The 16999-nt window shown below is 39.6% G+C and overlaps 1 protein-coding gene and 1 long non-coding RNA gene across 7 annotated transcripts in view; one reads left to right on the top strand and one right to left on the bottom strand.

Moving 5' to 3' along the window:
• The window catches only part of DNAJC19 (DnaJ heat shock protein family (Hsp40) member C19), a 734312-nt gene that overhangs the window by 340253 nt on the left and 377060 nt on the right, over nt 1-16999 (top strand). The gene's annotated exons all lie outside the window — the stretch shown is intronic.
• The window catches only part of LOC127056465 (uncharacterized), a 402113-nt gene that overhangs the window by 34817 nt on the left and 350297 nt on the right, over nt 1-16999 (bottom strand). For 5 of the 6 annotated variants that reach the window (XR_007775816.1, XR_007775817.1, XR_007775818.1 and 2 more), the window contains one exon: nt 7913-8189. This is a non-coding gene — a long non-coding RNA (uncharacterized LOC127056465). Of the gene's footprint in view, nt 1-7912; nt 8190-8274; nt 8299-16999 lie in introns of those variants that run through there. The other variant, XR_007775819.1, reaches the window with a different exon arrangement.

Here is a 16999-nt window from a genome sequence, read left to right as displayed (position 1 = left end):
GTTTAGCCACTCACAAACCCTTCCGAGGAAGAGCAGACTAATTTTATTTTGTAATTAAAATCTGAAAAGGGCCCTATTTGACAGTTAGGGCTATGAGAGTTTTATCTCCCTGTGAAATAATTACTGCCTTGATAACTCAATTTTCTGCAAAATGTCAACTGTGAGCTCCAAAAGTTTTAATTTCATTACGTTAAAAAAAATCTGAAGACGGGAAAAATGTACAGAAAGATCCTCCCGCCCCATCCCCTTCTAATTCTGGAACCAGTTAACTAGACAGGAGAAACTAAAGTTAGCCAATGGAAGTTTTACCACGTTCACTATAACCCAATCTCCAGTGACTTTAAAATACCACATGGCAAGTTGTTGTAGTGCTGATGAGTAAAAGGTGCGGGGGGGGGGGGGGGAAATACCCTAAATTTTTTTTTTCCGAGGAAGGTCTCCCAAATAAGAACACCAAGGAAGGTTCAGGCCAATACTGATGGAGTTCTGTTAGGGAAGCTTTGTTCACTTCCACTCATTAATAAGGATGGAGTGGGGGATCATTATCCTGTACTTTAGATATTACAAGTCTGAGTTAAGGTGATTAACCATTTTCTTTAAATACCGTGATGTCATGAAATCTTAAAAGTATTATATATTATGAGGAAAACAGACATTTTTGTGCATTCCTTGAAGCAACGGATTATTAAAAAAACAACAACTAACAAAAGCGTCTAATATTTTGTTTACCTTGTTAACTTTTCAAGGAGGGGAGCCCTTGCAACCTTAATCACAATTTCTGAGCAATCAAAGGCACCGGAAGAAACTTCAAAATTTGCGTTAGAAATGACCTACTTTAGGGTGACATACCAGCACCCCTCTCTCCAGTCTGAGTCCTGCTTTCTAAGAGATTACAAACCCCCTCCCCCCGTTTTCAAAATTCTACCCCTAGCCCCGTGGGTAGCTTGTTTGTTTCTGGAGGGAATGAGGATGCGTTGAAGGCGAATTATTTGGTGGGGGAGGGAGAGAAGGGACACGCTGGAGAAAGCTTAATCCACCCTGCTTACATTTTAGATATTTTTTGATTATTTAAAACTGTTTAATCTGCTTTTTGTTCCTGTCTGTCCAGCAAGCAGCCCGATTGTAATGCTCAGAAGTGGTATTATATGTACAAACGAACAAGGGTGTGGGGCGGGGGGGGGAATGACAAATGCTTCATCCAAACCCAATTTCACCCAATAATTTCATTCAAGGACTCTAAGGACCCTTGAAAGCTGCGGAATGCAGAGCAAGCTCCGCATTCCTCCCTTGTCCCCTCTTTCATCCTAATTCTCACTAATGAAATCTAAAAAAGAGCACACGTGCGACGGAGAGGAAAGTGTTCACTCCTGCGAGCATTCCAGTTGCGACAGCTCAAGAATTCGTGATATACAGAGCGATCAGATTGCCTGTGCTGGGAGCCTGGGACTGGAAAGCGATTTAATTTAAATCCGCTACCAGAGGTTCCAGACGCCTCATCTGCCACTGGAATTTATTTCACCGCAACGCAAGTTGCCCATTACAAACACACACACACACCCTACACGATTCGGACTTGATATTGAACTTGCGTTGGACACAAACAAGCAAAGCGCTTGAAATTTAAAAAGACCCTTTCAACCAGATTTCTTCCTTCCTCTAGCGGAAATAAGGAACAAAATAAAAAACCACAAAGCCTGGATGAGATAAAATACAAGATCAATAGACAAGCCTACTCACTCACTCACACTGTCCCACACACACACACCTGTGAGAATAATTTTCAAAAGCATCTAAATAAATATCCTACCGGTTGACCAGACACTCCTATTTATCATAACTAGCCAACAGCTTTTTAAAAAATCCTTGAAATTTTCTCCATTCACCTGGGAGATAATATTTCCTACCCACTCTTTCACTAGAAGATCATAATTTTGATCCCATAGTTACTTATTCATTCCATAATCCTATCAATACAACAGCCATCCAGCACCAGTATTTATCGTAAACTCATAGGTTATTGCATAATATACACGAGAGAAAGCACAGTTGAGTGTAGGCTCTTTACTGTATATATATGGACCCCATTTAACAGGATCCTTTTTGGCAGTCTATTTAAAGTTATCTTTCCTTCCTAGTTTTATAAGAACAAATGAGTTTTCCTTTCCCCATTGTAACTGAATGAACTCATGTATATTAAACACAAAACCTCTCCTGAAGAACTGCTTGATTTAAACCCACAAAAGCAGGCACATTAAGAATGAAAGGTTTCCAATTCCTCTTTAACTCTCCCGGTATTGCAGAAGATGGAGGATGGGTACATTCTCTGAAAATCTCAACAGCTGGGCATGGATGTGTCCAGTCCAAATATATTGTCCGTTGCTTAAATTTGGGTTTGCGATTTATTGTATTTTCTACTCTTTTCCCAGTTTTATGGAAAATGCTTTTAAACACTATGTGTCATTAGGACCAGGAATGGGATCAAAATCAAATGAGGTGTCCTTTGGATCCAGTACAGTTTTGATGGAATTTTTATGGTTCTTCCATTGAAATCATGACTACCAAAGAAGCTCGTACAATTTCAATGGAAATGAGGCACAGCCTGAGGTATTTCAAGGTTGCTTTTCTCCTCAGTGCACCGCAACGCACCCTGGGAGCCTGGGGCATGGTTTGAAAAAGTACATGGTTAAAAAAAACCCCTTCCAATGATTCACAGATCACTGACACGATCATCCATAATGCAACCAAGACGGTGCCTTTTATCTCGCTGCGTTCTTCATAGTCCTTAATTTGGGGATCATTGACAGGACAGACGATAATGCCTCTTTCAGAACTGTTATGATCTAGAATGACAATCTCTGCATCTAGTGCATGGGTTTATTGACACCATAAGCTCATTGTGTCAAGTTATCCTTGTGATTTCAGAACTCCCCAGCGACCGACTAGCGATGGATTTTAATTCACATTATAGACTAGCTGTCTTTTATGTAAACTCATATTTAACGAGTATTTAATCTGCAGAGCATACAGACACATTTCCCATGTATAAAGTGCCTTCCATTCAAGGATCTCAACGAGCTTTAAAAATATTAACTAAGCCTAAGAACCGTATGAAGTAGCATTTCAAGGAGGGGTCCAGAGAGATGAGAAGTAATTTGAACAAGGTCACCAAGCTGAGGATAGAATCCAGAAGTCCAGACACTTTCCCTCTCTTGGTCTAACCTCTCACCTCTCTACCTTCCTTGTTTAAAGAAGACAAAGTCTGTAAAAGTGAGGGCCCTTGTTCCAGAGCGAGGCCACAACTACCGGTATATATATATGAACAGATGTAACAAGCGAATTATTTTTGCCAGACAAAATGATCTGGACACAGAGCTTCTCTGATTTCTGTAACTAGAGCTGTCCGATTTAAATTAACAAAAGTTCCAGTGGGTGAACCACAATACTTATGTGTCGATTTTAAGAGCCTTTCAGACTTATAAGGATGCCCTAACTCCCACTGAACTTAATGGGGTTTTGCAGTGAACACCCAGACCGTATAGTGAAGGGCGTTCCATCTGGAGCGACATACTGTCCCAGGTTTTTGGGTGATACCGATGAGACTTCCCAGATACGGTCCACATTGGCAAGGACGAGTGCTCTGTGCATGATTCTCACATCAGGCTCCGATATTCTCTTTGCACTAGCAATTCAGGAGAACAGAGAGGATGCGAAAAAGCCGGACGAAAGTGAGCTTTAAAGTCTGGTCCTTGGGAATTTCTTGCCGTACCACAGGAAGGGGGCTGAGAGGGAAGGGTTCCAAGGAACAGTTAGAAAAAACACCCTTGGAAACTGGCATTGAAAGTTGGTTTTAGATTGTGTTCTTACATTATGTTTTCAGAAACACTGGAAATCCGGATCCCTTCCTAACTCCAAAGGAAAAGAAATATTTTATCTGTAACACCAAGAGGAGACTAATAAATAGAGATTATATTTATAGCACCATTAGTCCCAAAGCGTTTTCCAAATGTAGGGCCCAACCCTAACTTAATGGACCTACTCGCTTGAGTAAGGCGTTGCAGACTCAGTCCCCTCAACTGATACAGACTATGTACAGGAAAATCAAACTCTAAAAAACTGAATTTGGTTAAAGCAATCACTCCTGAGCGGTGACTTTATACATCAAAATTTTACTGGGCGCGGGGGGAGCAGTTTATGGCCCAGTTATAAACCCCCTTACAATAATTCTTTGTAAGGGGGACAGTAACGGCACTTCTCATGGAATTGAGTTAATCATTCAATTTTCAGTGAGAGCTACTAACATTTTTGTAAACTGCCTCCTGATGTTAAACATTTGGATATAAACTGCTGTGATTTTTTCCCCCATTTCCTGCAATAATGGTCACTGACATATAATATCTCTGTTTATAGCTAGTTTAATAGCTCGACAGATTTATATAGAGCTGTGCCTATATCTTTGCTTAGTTCATTTCAAAGTTACACACTCAATGTATGCTAACTAAGAAAACACTTCACAGGAAAAACGAGAATTCCGCTGTACCGTGCCTTTGCTATTGTTTATAGAAAATACAATGTCTTTATTTTAGGCACTCTAACGAAAACTGCCTTACTAGGCTTTCAAGCGGAGAGCAAACCGGGGGGGGGGGAAATGGAGAAAGCATATTCAGTATAATAAACTCTCACTTTTGGGGGGAGATGCTGTTCATATACAATAGCTAAAGCGAAAAGCTTATTGGGAGACCAACTAATACAAGACTCATTCAATTTTAAAACTGCTGCCTTATAACTTTGCTCCAAGCTGCCAACTGGCAGTACAAAATAACCACAATTTCGCAGAAATAATTTGGTTTCAATTAGTGTTTCTTCTAAAATGCAGTACAAAAAAACCCTGCATTGGGGTATTACTGCTGCTTGCAAATACAATAGTTATATGAGTTACACTGAGTCCTATATCAGTCAAAAAGTTGGGAGATAATGTAGCACTTTTCATAGATTTTGGTTAATCTTTTCAAATCATTGAGGATTTTTAAATTGACAAATCAAAAGGAAATATCATGTCTCAAATGATACAATTAAATTAGCACTTCTTCCTCAAATGTATACAGAGTGATTGGGGCTGGGGGGTCGGGTATCCCCCCCGGTTTTAAAACATGGTCTCTTCGGATATATTTTCCAAGTAAAACTGAAGTGTTAAATTCTAAATAAAAATATCTGCCAATACTGGCCTCTTCTAAAATATCTTGAGATGAAAAAGATAGCAAATGCATATGCCTATTAAAGCTTTGAATTTTATGATATAATTAGAACTATTGGATAGCAAAATCATTACATAATTATTAATTTGTTTAAAATACTAGGAAATGAATTTGTGTTTTAATCATGATCTGGTATCCTAATATAGAGTATCAATTAGGGTATGTAGCGTTACTGCAACTGCGCAGACACTCAGGTTGTCAAAATCTAAGTCTGAGTTAAAGCAACATGCAGAAACTAGAAGTGCTAAAACCAGTGTTTACAAATACACAGAGAAACGTCTTTGTTTCATTTATAGTTATTAAGTATTATTATTAATAATACTGTATATTTATGAGAAAATACACACAAAGAGTAGGCAAGCTCCTTTTAGCGATTTCTGGTTTGGATTATTTGTTCACCTTGAATTTTCAAATGATTTTCCACGTACCCTTTAAAAAAAAGAATCCAAAACTTTTTTCGGACAGTTCTCTAACCTTGACGTAAATCTCTTTCACATCATCTAATTTTAATGGCCAGTGTATTTTATTTTTTCAAAGTTTTTTTTTTTAAGGGCTAGAAGAGCCATATAAACCCAGATAACAAGGTTCTTGCTGTTTCCATAACTGGCACTGCGCAGCTCCCACCGTGTCCAATAGGGGGCGCTGAGATAACCTGCTCAGCGCCGCCTCACATCTGAGCCCAGCACCAGCCCCGGAAGAAGCGGGGACAGCTTGGAAGCTTAGCAGGGTCGAGTACAGATCTTTAGTCTTCATGGATAAAAAGAGATTAAAGGCTAAATTCTTTTTTGTATCAATTTTAACCAACTACGAAAATGTAGAGCTTTTATCCTTTGATGTTTCCTAGAAAGAAACTGTTATATCAGTTGAGAAATTACATCGTTTCAGAGCCAACAAACCCAGCCATGGAGTGGTAAAATAATTTAATTAAAAAGTAATAATATGAAGACCCGATTTTCTTTAGAGGTACTTAAAAGCTGACACAAGCAGCCTCCCCTTCCCTTCTGCCCACTGTTTCAAATGTTTTCTGAATTGCCATTACATCTGATTAATTATTTTTTAAAAAAATCAAATAACTTTTGATTATGGTTCTTATTTCATGGTTAGTAAGTTTTGGTTTTTTTCCCCTTCTTCTTCGCCCCCCGTCTTTCCTTTATATTATTCCTACATTTCCTACAAATCTACTCTAAAGAGGCAAGGTATCATGGCAAAACCAAATCATTTAAAAATAATAAATCTACACCCATTTATGGCACCAAGCCAAATAAAATTGTGACTGGCTCCCTATTCTTTCCCCCCCCCAAAAAAACTCTTCACCTGTATTTAAATAGCATGTCTTTAATTACAGCAGTTGGGGATGTATGAGGCTGAAATGAAATTAGCAGTCATTACCAGTCCTTTAACTCTGTGGTGCTTTTGATCAGCACTAAATTAGCTTTCCAGTCTTAACAAAGGCTCTATAGCAAGCAGTGGGCTGTAAATAAGACAGCTCGACCTGCCCTCAACACCTTTTCTCTTGTCAATCACAGCTCTATCATTCAGCTCAAGATTAACCTTTATCTATCAAATTCTTTAAAAAAAAAAATAAAAATCGCACAACTTTGCTAGCAGCACCTAAAAAGAGCTTCCCGCGAAATGGTATCATAATTAGCCAACATGTCAAAATCTGCCCATTCCAAATCAATTTTATGTGTATTAGGAGGCAGTATAAGATTCAGGTAGTTGCATGTTTTTCTCTATCACTTCCTCTGAATGGCCACCCCTCATGCAGTGATCTGCTCACGGAGAATCCCCGTTTCTTTCCTGCCTTCCAAGAATTATTTTAGAGCGCCTGTTTTGGAGGACCGGGGATGGGGAGAAATCTTAGGCTTTTTGTAAAGGCGTTACTCTGCTGAAAATAATCAGTGTGCTCTTTGCAAATCAGCAAGGGGGGAAAACATCTGTCTTCTTGGTATGAGTCAGATAGAGGCGAATCTTCAAGTTACCAGTAGGGGGAGCGAGAGAGCAGGTTCTAGCCTGATACAGCTGGCAGCTTGCCAAGGAAGCTAGCCGCTTCAGCATGTTATACTTCTATATTCTCAGGTAATATCCCCCCCCCCCCACCCCTGTGTATTCCCCTCCACCACACACAACACCCCTTCCATGTAAATGTCCCCAAACGGCAGCTATTTCCCGGAAACTAAATGATCAGAGCATCAAATGAAACAGCCCGATCTCTAAACCGGTTCCTTCCAGGTAAATGCACATTCTACAGTTTTGATCAAGTTCCAGCCCAGCCTTCCTCTCACCGTATCCCGCAAAGGGGTTACGCCAAATCAGCCAGCATCGTTTTAAACATCCAGTAGGCGGAAAGCTGACTACCACCTCTCTTTGCTCAGAGCTGAGTAGGTCACAGAGCCATTTGAGCCACATATTGGGGGGAGGGGGGAGCTTTTGCAAGGCAACTAGTCCTGCCTAGCATTCAGGATGCAGTAAACTAAACCACAATTTCACCTGAGCTAAACTCAGGCGTCCACATGCCATTCCCAACGTGTAATGGTTCAGCCTCAGATTTGCCAGTTACACGGTTGGTAAATAGGGGTATATTTCCAGATTTTTAAAGGTCTCAGGGAAGCGGGGGAGGGAAGAACCGTGAATGTCAAAGTTCTGTTGCAGCTACTTACATGTCCATGCCAGATCAGGGTGTTGTCTAGTAAGCAGTTTGATTGGCAGGATAAAGCGAAAGTCCGCGTGGACTCTTGAGTTCTATTCAGTCCCGGGGGGTTGATCACTTTTCACCGGACAGAGGCAGTTGAAGGAAGCTTTCACGTCCTCTTCTCTTCCCTTCTCCTCCTCCATCCAGGACAGAGAATGAATCCATTTCGGTTTTTCTTCCCCCGGCTCTCCTTCCGTTTGCCTACACATCCTCCAAATCCTAGCCCTAGCTTTTAACTGCGGTCCCTGGAACAAGAAAAAAACATCTTTTATGGTTTAAAAAATCCAAATGGCTGATATGTGTGTGTGTGTATTATAAGAATGCACCCACAACAACAAAAAAGTCACTTCTCTGTCCTCCACCGTGAAGCAGAATAATAATAATAATAATAAAGCTTTATATTTTTGCAGTGGGTATTCAAAGATAATTTGATGCCATTGTTTCTCCTACAGATGGTTCTTTTTAATACAATAACACTGCTCTTTGTGCATACTACACACAATAAAAATCGAAAGCGTTCTCCTGAATAACCATTTTGTTCTCGCTTGTATAGGGCCAACAAAAGCTACCGTGAGGTAATGGGTTCTGTTTATTGAAGCCATAGAATAGGGGTTTGATAAAGATTTTTTTTATATAGGAGGGGAAAAAATAAAGACCTCGCAAGGTCGAACTGATCTCTTCATGTTTTTATCAATTATTATTATTATTAACATTTTCACCAGTAGATTTATTTCAGTTGCAGCTGCAGGGTTTTCCCCCTCGAGTACTAATCAGCCCAAACAGCTGTTTATTTTAATTTGGGGAGATCTGCAGTTGTATCCCTAGCTAAACATCTAGAGTTTACGAGAGAGTGGGGCAAAGCAGCACACAGGCGAAGGCATGTCAAATGAGTGACGGAGAAACCAGGCTAAGGAGAACCTATATCTAATCTTATCTATCTCTCTGTGTGTGTGTTGTTTTTCAATCTGCTGTCCACGCACACAAAGGCATAAACTGGTCCTAACGGACATCAGGATTACCATAAAGTATTTTCAATCATGTTAATAAGGAGGCATATATCTATTCCCACACACAAGCATGGTACAGATCTCCTACTAGTCTGATTAAAACATGACTTATTCACCATCAAAGTTCCTACCTCCTCTCAAATTGTTTCTGCAGCTAAGGATAGTTAACTAGTCCCTTTCTCCGGTGCCTTAGGTTAACCCTGAAGTGTATCTCAACCACGAGAAATTGGAAGTTAAAATGGATCTAGGCTGCTCTGGGATCTACCAGAGTTCGTTTCAATGGCTAACTTCTGCTTAGTAATGAATATATTAGCAACACTAAAAATATTAGAGGGAAACACTAGGAGGCAGTTTTTTATTTGCTTGTAAATTGTTTCCTAGGTCAAGAATTCTGCATGCTTAAATCGCCTCGTCACCTAATTTTTGGATTGCGTTACGGCTGAGGTCTCTACCAAAGGCAAGGAAGCCCCAAAGCAAAAGAAAGTGCTTAGACAATAGGTCTCTGCGGGAAAGTTGTTAGTCAGTGCCTGTGTTTGTCTACCTTTCTATAGGAATTAATGCCCCAGCTCTCTGTGCCTCTGTAGCCAGGACTGACAGTAATCCACCTCCGTGACTTCTGCCCTTCGTGTTTGCAGAAAACTAGGCTCACTTGTAGCACGACAACGGCCCAGACTAATGACTTTAACCTTCAAACGTTCTTTAATTAGCTTTTTCAGCAAAATAAAAGATGCTCAAATGAGCCCTTTGACGAAAATGACCTGCGCCTTCCAACTCCACTTTCCCTCTCGGAACTAAAACGTTATTGGTTTAGAACTCAGCTAATAAGGGATTATTTGCGAACTGTTACTGACAGGCCAATTAAAACTTTGCCTATGGAATTATGGAAACACAGAAAAGCATCAAAACGGGAAATTAAACTACTTGCACGCGGCTTGTTTGGCAACAATCCGTTTTAGACCTTGGGGTAAACATCTTAGCACCAGCTTGCTCAGAACTAAGGGGGGAAGACGGAGTGGAGCAGTTTAAAACTAGTTTGATCAGTGCACGCACCTAAAGAGAAACGTGGACTGTCTCCCCAATATCGATAAAGATTACTATTATAGAATCGTGACTTCAATAGTTCAAGAGTTTTAGAAAGAAATTTAGACACACGTCCATATTTCTGTATTACACAGATTCTCAGAGGGTCTGCGTTGCGAATGCATATGGATAGCTTTTATTTTACCAGCGTAATACCTATACGTTCATTTACACCTAGCTTCGATCCGGTCACCAGCAGTTGTATTTCGCTGAATCGCATGTGATTTTGCAATAACATTTAATACTACAAGAAAAAAATAATGTGAACACAACAACTCTAAAGTGCACGAGGCTAAGAAAACAGTGCAAATACTTCACTGATCTATAAAATTCAGGAAGTGATTGAGAACCGTTATTTTATTATTCATCCCAGTGAAGGAAGTAGTCTAATGGCAAATACGGCATTTTTTTCTATCTACAAAGGTCCTTTTGGTTAACTTTGACTCAGACTCTGAAAGCCTGATTAGCTTATCGAGGAAACATGATTCATTCAGACAAAACCTCCTGTGACTCAGATATTCAACGTCGTGGTGAGATGCTGTGTACAAATCTTGGTAGGAGTTAACAGGAGAATTCAAAAAGCACTCCAAATAATTATGACAAAGAGATCACCAGAAACGTAGGCGGGAAATAGGAAAGTATCTCTTTAGCCCTAAGCACTCATTTGGTTTAAATCGCAATTTGTACATAACCAAAAATGAAACTATCAGTTTGTAAGGACAGGGTTGCTGCAACTGACAGAGGTATATCAATATGTAATACTTTCTGGAGAAGAGAACAACCACAAGTTGGACTGGCTTCTGGAAAACAGGTCTCTCCATGTATTTTCATTCCCCCCAGCTCAGGTTTCTGGCTCAGGCACACGGGGGAAGCATTCACTGCGAACTAAAGTTTGTTTCCCGTCCGCTGCAGCGTCACCAAAGAATTTACCAAATCTTGGCTTTTACAGCGCGCGATTACTAACTCGTAACAACCCCGCTAACCCAGGAACGCAGATAAGACAACAGATCACCCCAAGGCTGCATTAAAAATGTCACACGTGCAAGCCCCAAAGAAACGAAACATCTGTTTCATATTTGTGCTCTTTTCCTTGCTTGAATAGCTGTGAATGAAGAGTGTCTGCCCAGTACCGCTCAAATGTGCCAAGGGAATGAATAGAACCACGGGGGGCTTACCTGGAGTGAAAATACTGATCTCTAAATTAAAGGATGGAGGAATGTGTTTCTGTAACTAGTTCCTTGCACAGTTGCAGGGTTTTTGCACGGCTATCACGGGGTTATTTATGTATTTTTGTGTAGTCTCTCCGTAGTTTAATCGAACTCAAAAACACAGGCAAGACTGTTCTATAAAATCTAGTTCCATGGCTCATCTTCCCACGGGGAATTAAGTTGGACGTTAAACGGGACAAATCGGTCATTATTTTTAAATGTGAGTTGGTGCCAAAGGGGTTGAAGTTTAATACCAGCGGATTTCTCTTTTAATCGCAACGTGCCCATTGGATCTCCGTCACCTTGGGCATTACACAGCGCAACCAAATCCAGATTTCTAATAGTGCGGTTTGAAAAGCCGCTTTTTTTTGACTCATGATGTGCAACCGAGGTGGCAGCAAAATAGCCGGAGAGCACAAAAGTGCAGGGAATTTGGGGCACGCTGGACGGCTCTCTCCCTTCCCGAATTTGCGGATCATCCTAGAGTTTTCCAGGAGCCCACATGCAAAAGCAAATCAGTATGATGCAGAATGACGCCCCAGGGTTTAGTTTTAAAACTTCACGTAACATCTCGGAGGGAAACCGCCGAATTACTACGGTGCAACTTTAGGGCGAGACAGAAGAATCCAACTTTCCCGAGCCCTCCCTCAACTTTGTAAGCACAACGTGGTCCGCCACTCCTATAGGGATTGAACAATAATTTGGACAGCACGTGGGTGTGAGATTTGCAGCCAGACTAGGAGCTGTACGAGCAGCTTGTGATTAGATAACATGATTAGTCTTAAAACCCAAGGCACCTAAGACTCTAGGCATTCTGGAGCAGAAAGAAGGGAAGATAAATACTTGACGTCCAACCTAACTGTACTGGAAGCCGTTTTAAAATATGCCAGTGATAAATGCTAAGGGAAAAGCATGACCCAGGGTCAGATCCTGCCGCCTATATATGCCCGAGTAGTCGATAGGCCAGGGGCTCATTCACTACTTCAGCGAGTAAAGATTACTCAGGTGAGTAAGGGCTACAAGCTCGGATCTCCAAAGGATTAGTCGTTATAACCCGCACAGGTGTGCGGTAGTAGGATTCAGTATCAGAAATGGGCCGGTTTCTAGGCATTTTTTCCACGCTGAAGTTCACATTGTGTTTCAGAATGGTTTTTTTTACAACATCCACCTTCGGTTGTGTGTTGGAGGGTGGCTTTCAAAATGCTGTCATTAGCATGATTATATTTATTTCTTTCACTTTCACAGGAGACCGAGAGATTAAAAGTACTTTTAATCGCATAACCTAAACCTATAACTTGACAAACTGCAGCCGAGTGCCTTAATGCTGCTTTCCAATTAATGTCTTGAGGTGCTTAGCGAGACATTTTTTTTTTCACAGAGGGAAAAATGAGCCCGAAATGATCACTTCCAGTCCTTCTTAGTTCACTTTTCATGAAAGTAGCGCACAGGTTTCCAAAGAACCGCTTTGTGTGTGCGTGTGTGAAAAGACACAATCCTTGGAAAGGTCATAAAAGCCCCCCCACAATCCTATAGTGTTAACATAATATTTGTGAAATACCGAGGGCGCCCTTTTGTCCTATAATATGATGGTAAAAATTTCCAACAAATTAAAGGTAAAGAACATATACAAAAGCAGCTTTTGTAGGGCTGTCGGTTTGAAGAACAGACAGGTCTTTCTCCGGGTAGAAACGCAGAGCACAATTTTAGAAGTATTGCCCGAAATAAAGCAAAGTGCAGAGTTTTTTTTAAGGGTTTGGTTTTCCCCCTGATTGCTAGGACATACCTGAGAAGTCTCATTCTTTTCTTACCACAACACACTCTTCGCTACAAAAAGTCTTGCCACCAGTTGCTATGGTTAGCTACAGTGTCAAATGTACCATTAAAGAAATGTAGTCACTTAACTACAGCACAGAATTTCTCCTGGTAGAAAGAGGAAGAGGTCCAGAATCCTCACATACTGTTTAAGCCTTTTAGCAAAGTCATTCCAGGTGCAGGATACCTTTATATGCCAGTCTCTTTAGATGTCAGATTCTTGTTTCTTTAGATATTGCACTGCCAATGGTTGGGCTTGTTTTGCAAACTAATAATCCGCTAAAGTTTTGAAGTCAGTGAAATATATCGAATGAATTCCTATAAAGGTCTGCATTAAAGAGATGCTCCTTAATAGACTCCAGAGCTGTGTACGTGTGTGCATAGGCAAACACTTGTTATATATTGTATATATCACACACACAATATACACTAACAGAATCTGTTATGCTACATATAATATACGGTATTATAGATAGGAAATATATACATATATACACATCATATATGTATACAGTATATACACATGTGATATACATATATATGGAGTAGATAATTATATATTAGCCAGGAGGAAACTTTCCCCTTAGAATTTGCAGGGAAGGATCACACCTTAGTTGGAAGTGGAAAGCATTTAATTGGTAGGGTCCTATTTGGCCCTTTTCTTGATCTGTCCACCGACCTCGGTTAAGAGAGAACCACAATGCAGAGAGAATTCTTTCACAGATGTTTATCTCTGTGGTTGCATATAGTCTCCCATCATCAATATCCCATTATAGGAACATAGATTAATCTTTTACATGGATCCCCTAAACCAGAGGTCAGCAACCTTTCAGAAGTGGTGTGCCGAGTCTTCATTTATTCACTCTAATTTAAGGTGTTGCGTGCCAGTAATATATTTTAACTGTTTTTAGAATGTCTCTTTCTATAAGTCTATAATATACAACTAAACTATTGTTGTACGTAAAGTAAATAAGGTTAAGAAGCTTCATTTAAAATGAAATTAAAATGCAGAGCCCCCTAGAACAGTGGCCAGTTCCGAGCAGTGTGAGTGCCACTGAAAATCAGCTCGTGTGCCGCCTTATAGCACGCATGCCATAGGTTGCCTACCCCTGCCCTAAACATTACATGCACCATAACTGGCTGCTTGTGAAATTCAATTGGAACATCATGTACCAAGCCCTGTTGTTGAGAACCTCTCCCCTCATGCTTGCAGTCAGACTGTTCATTCTCAGTTTTTCAAGGACTGGGTTTTACATCCAGACACTACAAGGCCAAGAATAGCAAACGAGGACTGAGCACCTGTCCAGCATATTGTACACTGCTTCCCTCCCTCTTTCCTTCAAACAGGTGAGACACCAAATCGGAATCCTGCTTAATGGTTTGAAACCTTTCACCGGTGTTAATTGTACAGTAGCAACTTCCCAGTTCCTGATATGTCACGCTATCCAGATTACAGCTGCTTCAAAGAATATTTGATAATGGAGATTGAACAATGTGCAACCATGAGGAGGCTCTCCAAATCAGAGCATGGTAGGTGTGGTTTCCAATTGAATTTCACAAACACACCGCCTGGTCAGCAAGTCATGGCTGCATACAATGTGTAGGAGATTCATGTACAGGATCAATCTATGTTACTATAATAAGTAAATGAGTAAAAACGAAGGGTACCATAGCTGGCACTGAATTAACCAAGTATACCATGGGTTAGGCATCAGCCACTGCTGTCAAATGCAAGGCACAATAACCTAGGAGGAGGCAGCTATACAAGAGCAGATGACTGGAATCCAGAAAACCCCAATTAACCTCATTACTTATTACAAAACTCTGCTATTTATAGTCTGATTTTCCAAAAAGTTAATTTAAAAAAAATCTGTTGGACTATTATATAACATGTTTTGCTCAAATCACTCAAATCAGCATTGCCCTTCTTAAGGTTAGAGGAATGTATTTTAAAACATTCATATATTAAATAAATATGTATTGTTATTTTAATAGGCACTGTGGATAGTTTAATTTGTATCTGTATTAAATTAAACATATGGTGAACAGGGTATAATAGATTTTCTATAATTTAGCTGCCAATGTGGCAACAGAAGCCAGTTACTCTCACCAGCAGACTTGTCAGTGGTTTGTTTACTAGCTTATTTGAATTAAAATAAAGCTTCGCTTCTGCTGACTGCACATCATTATCTATGAGACCATAATCCTGCTAGCAAATCCTATATCTTCCAGAACTGGCTCTTTTGTTTGGGATTACTGAGAGCTTAGCCTATAACAAAGAGGAATAAGGCATCCCTCTCATCCTGGTAATTAAGTGTGGGGAGTAATTTAGAAACAAACCCAGAAAGATGTACAATTTGGAGTTATATTTCTATACAGAATTGAGGAACAGGAGAGGCCAAACACTGATCATGTTAACATAATGTTTAAACTATTAAACTACTGTACTACAGGAAGCCAGCTTTTAAAAATTATTAGAAACTACCAATAAAGTATTGAGTTGCTTTACACAAGAATGTATTTTTTTAACCGATCTAAAGGTATGTTGGAAAACTTGGATGGGGCTTAAAAACTGCAGGCTATTTAAAATAGTATATTTTATATATTATATATACACGTACACACACCTTTTACAACATCTCATTGAGTAATTAAAGAACATAAGTTACTGTGTGTTAAGACGGTATTTTATAAAATTCTGCAGCTGATTAACTGGTTTTTTATAAGAATATTGTTTAGGAGACATTTTGAGCCCACTTATTAAAATGCTGTATTTTCAAACAGCAAAGTTATGTATTTTCTTTTGGATAAATAAAGAAGTGGTTCGAAATTGTCAGCATTTTACACTCATCTTGGAAATAACCCCAACATTCAGGAAAGAGAATGGAGTATATTTTAGCCAAAGCATAACCAGACAGTCAAAACTAGATCAATAACATATAGATTGTGCGACTCTGGGTACATTCCTGTAATCCCGTTCTCTCTCTTTTTGAAATGTTATACATAAATTGTAGAATTTCACAACTAGATAATGAAAAAAAGGGGGTGTGTGCTTGGTACTACATAGATAAACAATGCCTATTTGCAAAAGACAAGTAAAGACAGGGGTTGATTTATGAAAGTCTTCAACATTAATTGTCACAGATGGGAATTCTGAGGACCTCTGTGAGACCAAACCAGGCCCTAGTGAATTATAAAGCAGGTCCTTAGACTTTAAAAACATTTCGGCAAAGTGATAGTTCAGAACATCTGTTAGCCTTCTGTCTGAGTATACACTGGATGTCATGGAGTGCACAGCTGTAGCCATTTTCTGTTCCTTTTTGCCAACATCTGTCACAGCAGTACAGTAATATAGGTAATTATCAACACCTCATATAAACTGCTATTTTAATTTTTTGAATAAGTAAAATTAGCATAATAGCCTTTTGCAAAAATAAAGAAGTAAAATAGAGAAAGATATATATTTTTCCCTTTTAAGACTGAATGACAGATCTGATCTCTTGGAAGAGTGGAAATTCAGAAAAATTCTTTGCAATAAATAAGGGCCTTAGGGTAACAAAAAAGAATTAGGTGAGAACTAGAGAACAAGTTTAAATGCTCTTTCTCTCCCTCTCTCACAACATCTGAGTCTCATCTGTCATAAACAAAGAAGATCAGTAATAGAAAAAGATAGGAAACCACTAATCATCTATGGTTTTCACCATGCAAAAGCAGCTGTCAAATAATGTATGTTTTACCACAGTAACAAAGTTAAAGGATCATCAGTACCAAGCAATTTTACTGTCAATTGGTCATTCTTTTTCTCAATATCTGCAATAAGAAAAAAGATCACCTTGCAATGATGCAGAGGGCTTCCATCTCCCTGGCCAGTGATGAACTGGGTAGGGTAATTATCAGCAATACCTATCAGAACTGAAGCACACATTCCAGAAACAATTGAAGAGAAAG

This window comes from Gopherus flavomarginatus, chromosome 8 (genome assembly GCF_025201925.1).
Source record: "Gopherus flavomarginatus isolate rGopFla2 chromosome 8, rGopFla2.mat.asm, whole genome shotgun sequence".
NCBI lineage: Eukaryota > Metazoa > Chordata > Testudines > Testudinidae > Gopherus > Gopherus flavomarginatus.
The sequence above is the reverse complement of the archived record's forward strand: the minus strand, read 5'-3'. Positions and strand labels throughout refer to the sequence as shown.